Source organism: Artemia sp. Qi Xiang Cuo, chromosome 12 (genome assembly GCF_049724085.1).
Source record: "Artemia sp. Qi Xiang Cuo chromosome 12, ASM4972408v1, whole genome shotgun sequence".
NCBI lineage: Eukaryota > Metazoa > Arthropoda > Branchiopoda > Anostraca > Artemiidae > Artemia > Artemia sp. Qi Xiang Cuo.
Genome location: NC_142805.1, coordinates 22,618,296 through 22,632,333, shown reverse-complemented (window position 1 = coordinate 22,632,333; position 14,038 = coordinate 22,618,296). Strand labels below are relative to the sequence as shown.

Here is a 14,038-nt window from a genome sequence, read left to right as displayed (position 1 = left end):
TGGTGGCCTTCTAAGCACAATCTATTTGTCGACTAATTGGGATATAAGGGACTACGGGCTTCACTCCATTTGATTTCTACTATCAAACCGTATTTATCTGATATACAATCTATCTGATATTCGACTAAACTATACTGATTTATAATTAGATTATACTTAAGGGTGGTTCGTCAATGAGTAACCGTAAAAGCGGACCAGAATTATCAATATTAGCTATCCCAAAAGGATGCATTGCCTTCTCTGTTTGTCCTAATGTAGGCTTATTTTCTATGTAAACAAGCATAACAGTTTTTAAACACTGGCTTGTTTTACATCTACATGGCTGCTTGGTGCATGGCTGCTTGTTTTACATCTACATGGCAGCCATGGTTTAAATTCAAATTTGAACTTTCTTCTGACTCATTTTGCGCAGCTAATTCAGAATTTGAACTTTTTCTAACACAATCATTCAGATGAAGGTCCTCTATGTAGGGAAATGAGGCCCTTTGAAGACCTATCCCCGTGCCTCCATTTTCTGTGATTATCGGTTTCTCTCACCGAATTTCCTGCCTTATGCAGACTTCCCATCACAGCTGGGTAACAATTTTTTTTTCGCTTCCTTCGGCGACTTTTGCTAAGCTTCCACATTTGTTTTCTTACTTATAAGGTTACTTTTCTGCTTTTTTTCCATCCCTTTCCTCAAGTACTTTAAATACATATTTATATATGTTCATCTTCCCTTCGCTTGTGATGTTACACAACTAACCTAGCATTCAAGTTACCTTTAACGAAGGTAATTCAAATACTTACTACGTCTTACAATGCCATATTTTCGAAGCTTCTCTACTCCTAAAACACTCGGAAATGGCAGCTTCTAACCTATAATTGTTCGGACCACAATTTATGTGTTTCCTTTGCTAAACTGTATCAGTGTTATCCTTGAACAATAAGTCTATAGCCTCTATCTGTAGTAAGGCTGACTTAGGACCCTATTCGCTACTATTATGTCTAAGATTCTTCTGTTTCTACCAACGCTTCATCGGTCCAGTCAGATTTTTCTTTACGTATTATCTCTTATTTTATTCTTTTAATTCGCGGTACAAATACTTTATTATTTAGTGATATACGGCAATATTACATTGTATTTATTTCTAACACTAAGAAAACTACTAATTATACACTTACTTCTACTTGCTAAAAACTACATACTGTATTTTTTTCTATTTTACAATTCTTGATTGAGTCTTTTTTCCATTTTATCTATTGTACCCAAATCTTTGAGGGGACACAAATCTATTTCTAATAGCACAAGTTCGAGCAAAGCTGCTCGAAGTTTTTCTAATTCGAACACCGCTCAAAGCGAAGTCCATTTACATTCCTCTTTTGGCAGAGCCATTTCTGTTTCAATATACAATTTTTATTTAGTCCTTTCGGCCCAGTTTTTAAGACCGCTACCAGTTATGGTAACGTAGTTCATATGTTATTAAGGTGATGTAGTGGTAGATACCTTTATTCTCCCTTTATAGGCGAGATAAACTATGGTCCTAAGGTAATTAAACTTTGGTAGCGTGCCTTAGGCATGACCGGACTAATGAGGCGTACCAGCAGGGTATTTTCGAGGGACTAAATGTAGATTGAAGAAAGGTTGGCTATAACACAATACTTTTATTCAGTTAACATATACAAATACAAGGTTTAATAAGATATGTATATTTTACTGGGACCGGTTGTCCAAAGTAGACCACAAGTATCAGAAGACTATAATAAGATATAATAAGATATTTAGACACTTACAATAATTTGATAATATTCCGAAGTATTTCTAATAAGATAATAAACGGGCAGAGGTTCGCCCTGACAGTCAAAGAGTGTCTCTTCAGTCTAAAATATCTGAATATATATATGAAAAACCAACCGTCTCCACCCGGCTCATCGACGTACTTATTCAGGAAATTGGCTATTAAGCAGTTCCTTCCCATACAACGCGTACCAGGATATATATTTTTACCTTAATAAAAAGTTGGATTTGGAAGTTCTGTATTTACGCCTTAATACATTTTTAATAAATACCAAATTGACTTAGTTAGAATTTACTACGTATTCTTCCCATACAAAACTTTACCTTATTAAAGTCTTTGGGGTGGGTGCGGCAAACTTGGCATAAAGAAGAAAACTTTAGCGTAGACATTAGGAGAGGGGGAGGGTAAGGTTGGAGACTCATCCAATACGGGGCAGAACTTCACTTATCTTCTCCGTTCCCGATTTAGGAGATAAGACAAACTCATTGGGCTGTAGAATGTTGGACCGTTTGAGTTGTGGAAGACGTTAAAATAATCAAATATACTTTATATTTTCAGTTATTGCAGGATTGATTTCATAAATTGTGGAATGGTGAGCCCCCTGGGCAATCATTTGGGTGAGCCTCAACTCATAATATGCAATTTTGATTTATTGTTCCGTGTTATGTGCATATATTATTCTATATATGCTATTTTTAGTTATATTTTTATCGCATTGCGTTCATTTTTAAGCCTTGAGATAAAAACTGAAACCTTAGCGTATACAGTGGTGGGGGGAAGTCTCCCCCCTCACATGCATAATTGAGCAGCTACAGAGAAAGTAATACAAATCAGAATAATCTGTCTTTTGAAAATGTCTTTTTTCAAAAGACACGAACAAAATCGTCTAAAGGAACCAGAAGTCCTATCTCTGACATTTCCGTTGATTCTCTATTCCCGTTACTTTCAGATGTAAAATTTATAATATTATCGAATGGGTTTAGTCGTCCCCTCCCTGAATAATTCACATTTTGAAAACCCACCCCTCGGAAATTCCTCTCCCCTCGAAGAACATTTTCTTTTCCTGCTGATAATTCCCCCTCGTCAAATTCCACCCAGCAGAAATTTATTTATTAATTTACATTAATATCAGCACTAAATTTATTTATTAATTTACTTTAAAATCTATTATATGATTGTTTGCATTCACTGTCTATTTAATAATTGTTTGATTGTTTATATCCCCCCCGGGTGTAACTTACAACGCCTACCCCCGGGCCCGGGTTGGTCGTGTTGACACCGGGGTTTTTTGTTATCAGTACTTTGAACTATTTTAACAAAATGTATGTCTCAAAATTTTTATCTGATGTATTTAGGGCATGGAAGAGGGGGGGGGGTGCTAGTTGCCCTCCAATCTCTTTTGACTCTTAAAAAGTGAAGAAGAACTTTCAATTTCCAATCAAATGAGCCCTCTCTAAAGTTTATACGAGCATCCTTTCCATAAGATATAATGGGAAGGATTCGGAGAATCCTTAAATTACAACTCTTGCCCTGAGGGCTGTGGTGGAGTTGCCATCCTCAAAGACCCAATTTCCAGAACTTATGCCCCAGGGTATAATTTAAAACCCTTGCCTTGAGGGTTGGGGGGGAGTGTCCTGATCAAAAACATATTTTCATACTGAAAATCAACTACGCTGAACAAAATGGCTGTCTCAAAATTTTGATTGGGTGTGTTTGGGGGAATGATGGGCGTGGAGGGGGGGGGGGCTAGTGGCCCTCAAATCACTTTTTACAATTAAAAAAGGCACTAGCCCTTTGAATTTCCAGTCGATTGAACTTTTTTTTAAGATTCTACGACAACGCCTTCTATAAAAAACCTTATATGCCCCCAGGGCATAATTTAAAACACTTGCCATGAGGGATGTGGGGGAGTGTCCTCCTTAAAAACATAATTTCTATCTGGAAATCAACTACGCTGAACAAAATGGAGATCTCAAAATTTTGATTGGATCTGTTTGGGGGAATGCTGGGCGTGGGGGGGGGGCTTGTTGCCCTCCAATCACTTTCGACTATTAAAAAGGGCACTAGCCCTTTGAATTTCTAATCGAATGAGCCTTTTTTAAGTTTCTACGACAACGCCTTCTATAAAAAACCTTATATACCCCCAGGGTATAACTTAAAACCCTTGCCCTGAGGGTTGTGGGGGAGTTTCCTCATCAAAAACAAATTTTTTATCTTAAAATCAACTACGCTGAACAAAATGGCTATCTCAAAACTTTGATTGATTTGTTTCGGGGAATAATAGGCGTGGGGGGCTAGTTGTCCTCCAATCACTTTCGACTATTAAAAAGGGCACTAGCCCTTTGAATTTCCAATCGAATGAGCCTCTGGGAAAAAAATTATAATAAATAAATAATAAAACATTGGAGCCGTATGACCCTTACTATAGGCAACGCTACAGCGTTGCCTCTGATGGAAAGGCAGTGTAGTCTTCTTCACTATTTTTGAACCACCCCGGATATTTCCTCTCTCAAACCTCTTAACTCCTTACATAAATATAAAAAATTGAATAAATCATCATTTTCGTCCCCACACATCGAGCAAAGATTATATTAATTTCAAAATTATACATAAAAATCATATATTAATCTAAGATGCCTTAAAATGTGTTGTAATTTAATACATTCTAAAATCAAAGCTTTTTAATTATTATTTCTCAATCGGAGATTGCTTCATCACTTTACTGTTCTATGGTCTACCTAAAGCTTTTGTTATCTGTTACACGATTGTATTCATCTTTTCAATCTTCTTACGATTTCACCACTATTGACAAAGGTATCATATTATTTCATCTTTGTATAGAAACGATAAGCACGCAAAAACTAAATTCTTCCATAATTTGTTTTCTCATTGTTTATAGATGCATCCAAGAGCGTTATCAAAGACAACTCTCTAACGCTGCTTGAATGCACCCTACATGTTTTCTTTATTCTTTCCTTCCTGTTATTAAATAAATAAAACAAGTTTTTTTCAACTGAAAGTAAGGAGCGACATTAAAACTTAAAACGAACAGAAATTATTCCGTATATGAAAGGGGCTGTCCCCTACTCAACGCCCAACTCTTTACTCTAAAGTTTTTTATTGTTTGAAAAAAATTAAGTTGTGTGACAGAGTCAAACTTTAGAGTAAAGAGCGAGGCGTTGAGGAGGGGACAGTCCCTTTCATATACAGAATAATTTCTGTTCGTTTTAAGTTTTAATGTCACTCCTTACTTTCAGTTTAAAAAAATTGTTTTTTTTATTTAATTTCTGAAAATTTTTGAAGTAATGCAGCTTTGATTTTGGCTCACCGTACATGAATAATTAGAATGAAATTTGCATATTAATTTTATTGTTTTGGCTAAGTGGCTTTATCAAAATTTTATTAGGACGTAACTTACGAATTAACTTACGCAACGAACTTCTATATTTGCATGTTTTTATTATGCATATTAGGGAGTTTACCCTTAGTCAATACCTCGCTCTTTACGCTAAAATTCGAATTGTGTTTTAATCACAAACTCCTGAATCACAAAGGTCGGTTAATTAGAATAGATAGCTCTTTTAAAAGTACTAAAAAAAACTTTAGCGTAAAGGGCGAGGTATTGAATAGGGGGCAAACCCCTTCCTATACGTAATAATTTCTGTTTTTTAAGTTTTAATGTTGCTCCTTACTTTCAGTCGAAAAAACATTTTTTTTTTTAATTTAATATCTGATTGTTTTTTAAATCATGCTGGGAAATCCGGCGCCCCCTTCATAAAAATGTTCTTTCTGCCACGGAAACATCCTCCATGGAATGATCCTCCACTTCCAAAAGAATGATCTAAGCCACTTCATATGGTTTGAGTTGTTGTAGAAACTTCTGAAGGGACTCATTCGTTAGGAAATTGAAAGTTCTACAGACGTATGTAAGAGTAAAAAGTGATTGGAGGGCAAACAATCAGCAGCTCTCACGCAGCATTTGAAGACCTTAATTTTTTAGTTTTCATCAGCTTAATATCTTTTTAATTTTCTTTTATTTCCTTGTTTCAATTCTTCATTTGAAGTTTGGATCATAGTAAGCCCAGGTGATAAAAAAAAAAAAAGGATACACAATTTTAAAAGTACTTGATTTGGCTGGCGTTTAAAAGGAGAATCGTAAATCGCTGTGAAACTGAGCAAGGAAATATTTTGAAAACTACAGCTGCTATTGGATTTTAATCAAATGAAAGAGTTAATTTTCCAACAGCAATACAGTACATCATAATCTCTGTGGCGTAGGTTATTTTGACGATGCTGATGAAGAATGACTCTAAACTCCTCAATCATTAAAATTAAGGTTTTGTAAAATATGCTATTTGTAACCTTAACAGTTTCATTTAGCAGTATTTTATTTAGTTTCAACCAACCAACACACTACCTTTACGTTCTAATGGGTTGTTTTTGGAAAGTTTCAACTAGCAGTTTGTATATGACTATTTTACCCGTTGAACTAAACGGATCCAAGTTCTGAAAAGAAGTCTCTAAGGAGATTACCATTTATTGCAGTTTCTTTTTCTTTGGGCTTAAATAAAATGTATACTAGTGCAATAGGTAGGTGAGATCCCAGTCATTTTAGACTTCATACGACAACTTGGGCTCTGCACAAATATCTTTGCTTTCAAAATGCTGCCATTGGCAGTATGAGCACCAATTAACGTTTCAGAAAACTCTTATTCTTCTTCTTCTTTGATATTAGCACCTTTGGGTGCTAACCCATTTTGGAGTTGTCTATTATACACAGAAGGTAACGATGTGTTTGGCCACATCACCTTGTGCTTTCCATTGGAATCACACCTCTACTTTTACAAATTTTCCTTTTCAGTCTTTATTGTGGCTTGGAAATCAAGACCCTATTGGGATCTTATCTCTCGTTAGTTTCATCTGAACATACGTTTGATGTTAGCTTTGGTATTAATAGTTGATGTTGTCAGTGTTTTACGTATTTACGTATTAGAATTTATTTACGTCGTCTAAACAAGGGGAATTACTTAAAATGAGTCTTGTAGACAGCAAGACTGTTGGAATTCAAAAATAATTAATCAAATCTCTTTCTGTGTTTGTCGGTTTGTTCCGGGGCGGATAAGCTCGAGTGTTGCAACTAAGAGGTCTAGGTCTCTAGCCTTTTTAGTGGCTGTAGACAGCTGCTGTTGGATTGTATCTACGGAGCATTGCATTTTATCAGAATTTAGACTAGTGTCCTATGTTTTTTGGTGAAATTTGCAGAAAGAACATTGTAGGGAGTCCAGATATTGTGGGTATATTTACAAGTCAAGGTAAGGTGGTTAAGATCAATTACATCACTTCTCCCTTGGGGGTACGACGCAATTTTCCCTTGTCTCAATAAATAATTGAGAGAGCCATACTCCACCAAGACAAACAGTCGAGAACTGAACTGAGAAAGCAGATAAGGCAAAGTGTAAAGAAATATCGCACCCATTATTGGGAAGAAGCTGCTCACAAACTAGAAAACGTAGTGCAAAACCACAATTCAAGATGCGCATATCAAATTCTTAAAGAAGCGGCTGGAAAGAAATCCTCTGTACCCAACTCTATCAAAGATAACCAAGAAACTACCATAAATAATTCTGTCCAAAAGGCTCAGTGATAGAGAACACACTTAGTAAACATCTAAACCCCGAGGTAAATGGGACTTTAGAAGCAGAAAAAACACACCCTTCAGTCCGGAAAGAGCCGTAAGATGTAAACACGTCTCTACCAGACCTTGGCAAAAAATCGTCAATGTCATCCAAAATCTCAGATGTCATAAGCTGCCTACTCAGGCCAGTATTTAATTTTAGATTTGCAAAACATTTCCTCGCCTATTGTAACTCATTTACTGTTGTCTTTTACAGAAATATGGAAAATCCAGACTTAACCAAAGGAATGGAAAGGATGATCCTTGTCCATCCTCCCCAGAGATTCGAAGAAAAAGTAGTTGGTAGAAAGATGAGCCTTCACTAAATAAACGACGTAAGTCTTTCCGCGCCAGTCCAGAACTCAGACCAATAAATTCTGAACAAATTAGCGAAACTTACCTCGGCATACGAATAAATACAAAGAAAAGAGAAGTTCTTGATTCAAACAACAGAGCTTACTACCAACTCCCCCTTAATGGTGTCCCATTTAAAAGGATTGACAGTTTTGTCTATGAAGAATTTAGAGTGAAATCGAAAGAAGAATTTGATCAAAATGTCCACAGAAAAATATCTAGAGATCAATAAGCTTTAAACCAGCTCTGCAAGCATTTCTGGGTCTATCTTCAGATTAGCTCACGAACAAAGATAAACATGTTTAAGTGGACAATGAGGGCAGTCCTACTCTATGGTGTTAAATAGAGTAGGCATGGCATGGATGAGGGGACAGTCCCTTTCATATACAGTATAATTGCTGTTTGTTTTAAGTTTTAATGTTGCTCCTTACTTTCAGTTAACAAAAAATTGTTTTTATTACTTAATCTCATAAAGATGATAATTTTGTCAGCATTTGTCAGCATGGTGTTAAATCGTGGTCCATTAGAGCAGCTCAAGACCGCGCTTTAGAGGTTTTGACCACTGTTGCCAATGTCCATTTTTACGCATCCGGATACCACATCAGACTTCAAACGACGAAACCTAGTGACGTTGTTTCAACATAAGCAACATTTCAGATATAATCAAGCTCTACTGTCTCTACTAGCTTTGACACGTTTTACGCCACCCCGATTACTGGCTAATTAAACAGAGGCTTCTTACTGAAACTTTCGAGAACATGGTATTGAAGAAAAGGGGGAAAACCAAAAATTGCTGGTAACTTGTTTTACTAGACATGAAACCTGCTGGAGGTTTCCACAAATTTGGCTTCAGATGGGACAAGCGTGGGGCAAAGTTTGCCCAAGAATTAGCACAAGAATTGCCATCATGGGAGACCCTAATTCAGAAACTTTATTTGGATGCTGAGTGAAGCAACAACGTATGCTGCAAGAAAGTGAATAAGTAACTTGTTTTAATGGAAGACAGTGACATTTTTGTGTGTTGCCAGTTGTGCGTTCTCGTCTTAGTCAAAGAGTGTCCCAGAGGGGACGAGGCTTTGGCTTTATTACGGAAGAAGAAATGCATTCTTAGCTGTTTTATCGACAGCGGTCTTTTTTTACTATCTTAAGATGGCTGGAGGCGAATTAGAAATTTAGTATGGAACCAGTTCGTTTAAAGGTGTTCCAGAGAAAATTTACAGTATATGTATTTGCCTCTTAAACAGCCTTCAACAATTTAGCCCCTTTACAAATTTTGTTGTTATGTGGTACAAGCAAGCTTTGCGGATACTAATTACAGAAGTTCAAACAGTAGCCTAAATAAGTCAAAATCCTGGGGGGAGGGGGGGGGTCAAAGCTGGAGTAATTTTTCCAAATCAAGTGAAAATGAAAGTGAAAACTGAAAAATGAGCCATATAATGCCATAAAGGTTAAGATGTACTAGGGAAAACTGACCGTTTCTGTTGATGCTTGAATTACGCAAGTCTATCTTAGTTTTGACAATAGTTTTGAAGAAACCAATTTTAAGCTGGAGGCGGAACCAGGGTCTGAGGGGAACACTTACCCCCTCCCCCCATAGCAAATTTCGTCCCTGGCTTATAAGCTAAATTACTGAGCCTTATTTGCTTGACAACAGCCTATAATTATTTTAATTTTTAGAGAACAGCAGAAACTCGTGGTGAGGTCTAAATGGATTCTCGCTGGTTTTCGCTTTTTAGCGATTAGCATTGCATTTTCTGTAAAAAACATAGGTCATTGGCAATTCTTTAAATAAATTTGAATTTATTTTGCATGAGGAGCGTTTTTTGGGGTCAAAGAGCAGTGATATTAAGGATTAACAAAATAGTGGTAATTTCAAAACCCCTTAAATATTCAATATATGTTCAAAGGCTAAGTGGTAAAGTTCTCCTTTAGCTACTTTTGGTTATCTTGGAAAGGGGTCTACTTCATTTAAGCAGAAGATCTATTTTGCAAAGGGTAAAATTCTACTTTAGTTACTTTTGGCTATCTTGGAAAGGGGTTGGGTTAGGAAAATGAAACTTTACGGGATGGATCTACATGCTAAGGTATGTCCCAGGAAGGTACTTTGAAGTACCTACCTCAACTCCTCCCCCCTATATATAATGGTAAATTACAGCACATTACTAGTTGTTTTAGCTCACATTTCATCCTATCTTACTATTATAATTATAAATCACTGCTTACCTTACACAACTTCAGCTTTTAACCTTGTTCATTAAAATATATTCCAAAATCCTATTTTCATTTAACAGTCATCCCTTTAACTTATTTACTATCTAGCTGACATTGCTTATGGAACCCCTATGTAATGTCACAACTTTGCTTATCATAACTCCTTTAACAGTAGCATGCATGTGCGCCCATAAGCTGAATTCCAGGGGGGGGGCAAACCTCATCTAATTGACATTTTTAATGCTATATAATAGAAATCTCAGAACAAAAATATAAAAATAAGGCAGAATTATTCAGTAAGGGGGGGGGGGGCAGGAGAATTTTCCTTTTGGATGGAAATTTCAGATTAGTGAATATTCTGGGGGAAATATTACACTGGGGGTATTGACAGAATTACTATATGAAATTCTTTTTAATTGTTTTACATTCTCTTTGCCAAATTTTTATATGGAGATGTTCCGGGGCTTTTTTTTGTGTGTTTTGTTTTCTGGGAAATAATTTCCATGGAAGGGGGCATTTCTGGAGTGGCCAAGAAACCAATATACAGATTAAAGGCTTATTCCAATGAAAAAATGCTAAGGAGAATTTTTCAGGGTGAATTGTCCTCAAGCAATTTTACAGAGAGGAGGGATTCTCAGCGAGGAAAGAATTGTCTAGAGGGAATTTGACAGGGGGGAGGTGCACTTTACGTTGGATAAAATTTCCATGGAGGAGTTCCATGAGGGGGAGGGGTATATTTCATAAAGGGTGAGCCAGATTTAGCAGCATTATTTGAAAAACAAACAGAAATTTTTCCATATATGAAGGGTTGCCCCTCCTCAATACCTTATTCTTTATGCTAAAGTTCGACTGTTTACTAAAATTGAAACACAGGGGCTTTTTAATTAGAATAGGACGCTTTTTAAAAGTGCTAACAGCTTTAGCATAAAGAGCAAGGTATTGAGGAGGGGCAACCCTTCATATCCGTAATAAAACTGCCAAAACTAATATGCCAATTGTGTTTTAATTTTTCTTGCACTGAGAGCCAAAATCAAACCAGCATTAGTTGAAAAATGTTCAGAAATTAAATAAAAAACAAGTTTTATTAACTGAAAGTAAGGAGCAACATTAAAACTTAAAATGAACAATAATTATTCTGTTTATGACAGGGGCTGTCCCCTCCTTAACCCCTAGCTCTTTATGCTAAAGTAACGTAAGAGCAAGGCATGGAGGAGGGGACAGTCCCTTTCATATACAGTATAATTGCTGTTTGTTTTAAGTTTTAATGTTGCTCCTTACTTTCAGTTAACAAAAAATTGTTTTTATTACTTAATCTCATAAAGATGATAATTTTGTCAGCGTATGAAGAACCATGTATATTGCAATTATATCTGTCTGGTTTATATGCAAAGTAACACAAGAGACAAAAATTAACGTACAAGAGAGTAGTGAAGAATTATGGTATACAAAGTAATATTTGGCAGGGATAGTCACTAGTGATAAATCACTAGGGGTGGCAACATGATTGGATGATTTTCGGGGATTTGGGGAACCAAATTTTTTGGGGGGAAATCTCCAAAAATTTGGGAATAGTTCAAGCCCTGCTTGATTTCTCATCAGGAAAATCGAAATACTGAAACCACACGAGAAAAGAAAAGCTTTGACTTTGTGGTTGATGCAATAAAGAATCGCCGCAAAATTAATTCAAAGTCAACAAAACCCCGCCACCTCTTCCGGCAGTGCGTGTGTAGCACGCCAGCAATGTTGTGACACTTCAGTGGCAGTCAACTGAGCCTCTCATTGGCAGCATTCGGTTGATGCCCCGGCATGGTGCTGGGGTCTAGGTCAGACACAGAGTGCTACAAACATAAGAATCAACTTTAGAGGACAAGTTATGTCATGGGAAGATGTTTTTGAAATCCCCCTCCCCCCAAACTCAAAATTTCTAAAATTCTACTTTAGAAGCTCTTTAAATATTTCTAAAGCACTAATAGATAGAGCGCTACAAACATCAGAATCGACTTTATAGGACATATTATGTTATGGAAAGATGTTTTTGAAATCCCCCTTCCACCCAAACTCAAAATTTTCTAAAGTTCTTCTTTAGAAGCTTTTAAAATATTTCTAAAGCACTAATAGATAGAGTGCTAAAAATATCAGAATTGACTTCAGAGGACACGTTATATAACAGGAAGAGGTTTTTGAAATCCCCCTTCGCCCCAAACTAAAAATTTTCTAAAATTCTACTTTTTAAATATTTCTAAAGCACTAAGATATACAGCACTACAAACATCAGAATCATTTTTAGAGGACAATTTATGTCATGGGAAGATATTTTTGAAATCCCCCTTTGCCCAAAATTAAAAATTTTACAAAATTCTACTTTAGAAGCTTTTTTAAATATTTGTAAAGAGCTAAGACATAGAGCGCTACAAATATCAGAATCGACTTTACAGGACAATTTGTCATGGGAATATGTTTTTGAAATTCCCCTTCCCCCTAAACTCAAAATTTTATAAAGTTTTACTCTATAAGCTTTTTTTATTATTTCTAAAGCGCTAAGATATAGAGCACTATAAACATCAGAATCGACTTTAAAGGACAAATTATGTTACGGGAAGATGTTCTTGAAATCCTCCTTCCCCCCAAACTCAAAATTCTCCAAAATTCTACTCTATAAGTTCTTAAAAATTTCCAAAGCACTAATAGATAGTGCGCTAAAACATCAGAATCAACTTTAGAGTCCAAATTAATTCTACAATAATTCTCCCTTCCCCCTAAAGTCAAAATGTTTTTTAAATCCCCCTTTGCCCCAAGCTGAAAATTTTCCAAAATTCTACTTTAGAAGCTTTTTAAAATATTTAAATATTTTGAGTTTGGGGGGAAGGGGGATTTCAAAAACTTCTTCCCATGACGTAAATTGTCCTCTAAAGTCGATTCTGATGTTTGTAGTGCTCTATGTCTTAGCACTTTAGAAATATTTAAAAAAGCTTCTAAAGTAGAATTTTGGATAATTTTGAGTTTAGGGCAAAGGGGGATCTAAAAAAAAATTGAGCTTGGGGGGAAGGGGGAATTATTGTAGAAATAATTTAGCCTCTAAAGTCGATTCTGATGTTTTTAGCGCGCTATCTATTAGTGCTTTGGAAATATTTAAAAAGCTTCTAGAGTAAAATTTTAGAAAATTTTGAGTTTGGGGGGAAGGGGGATTTCAAAAACATTTTCCCATAACATAATTTGTCCTCTAAAGTCAATTCTGATATTTGTAGTGCTCTATCTATTAGTGCTTTAGAAATATTTAAAAAGCTTCTAAATTTCAAAAACATATTCCCATGACATAAATTGTCTTCTTAAGTCAATTCTGATGTTTGTCGGGCTCTATCAATTAGTGCTTTAGAAATATTTAAAAAGCTTCTAAAGTAGAATTTAGAAAATTTTGAGTTTGGGGAGAAGGGGGATTTTAAAAACATCTTCCCATGACATAAATTGTCCTCTAAAGTCGATTCTGATGTTTGTAGTGCTCTATGTCTTAGCGCTTTAGAAATATTTAAAAAAGCTTTTAAAGTAGATTATTGGAAATTTTGATTTTGGGGCAAAGGGGGATTTCAAAGACATCTTCCCATGACATAAATTGTCCTCCAAAGTCGATTCTGATGTTTGTAGAGCTCTATGTATTTGAGCTTTAGAAATATTTAAAAAAGCTTCTAAAGTAGAATTTTGGAAAATTTTGAGTTTGGGGCAAAGGGGGATTTCAAAAACATCTTCCCATGACATAACTTGTCCTCTAAAGTCGATTCTGATGTTTGTAGTGCTCTATGTCTTAGCACTTTATAAATATTTAAAAAAGCTTCTAAAGTAGAATTTTGTAAAATTTTGAGTTTGGGGGGAAGGAGGAGTTCAAAAGCATCTTGCCATAACATAATTTGTCTTCTAAAGTTGATTCTGATGTTCTTATCGCTCTATATCTTAGCGCTTTAGAAATATTTAAAAAAAAGCTTCTAAAGTAAAATTTTGGAAAATTTTGAGTTTGGGGGGAAGGGGGATT

The 14,038-nt window shown here is 35.8% G+C and overlaps 1 protein-coding gene across 2 annotated transcripts in view; it reads left to right on the top strand.

Moving 5' to 3' along the window:
• Positions 1-9,555: 9,555 nt before the first annotated feature.
• LOC148945897 (putative phospholipid-transporting ATPase IIB) overlaps positions 9,556-14,038 on the top strand; it is a 158,167-nt gene continuing 153,684 nt past the window's right edge. The window contains exon 1 of one of the 2 annotated variants that reach the window (XM_089097744.1): positions 9,556-9,672. The gene's annotated coding sequence lies outside the window, so the exon portion shown is untranslated. Of the gene's footprint in view, positions 9,722-14,038 lie in introns of both variants that reach the window. The other variant, XM_089097745.1, reaches the window with a different exon arrangement.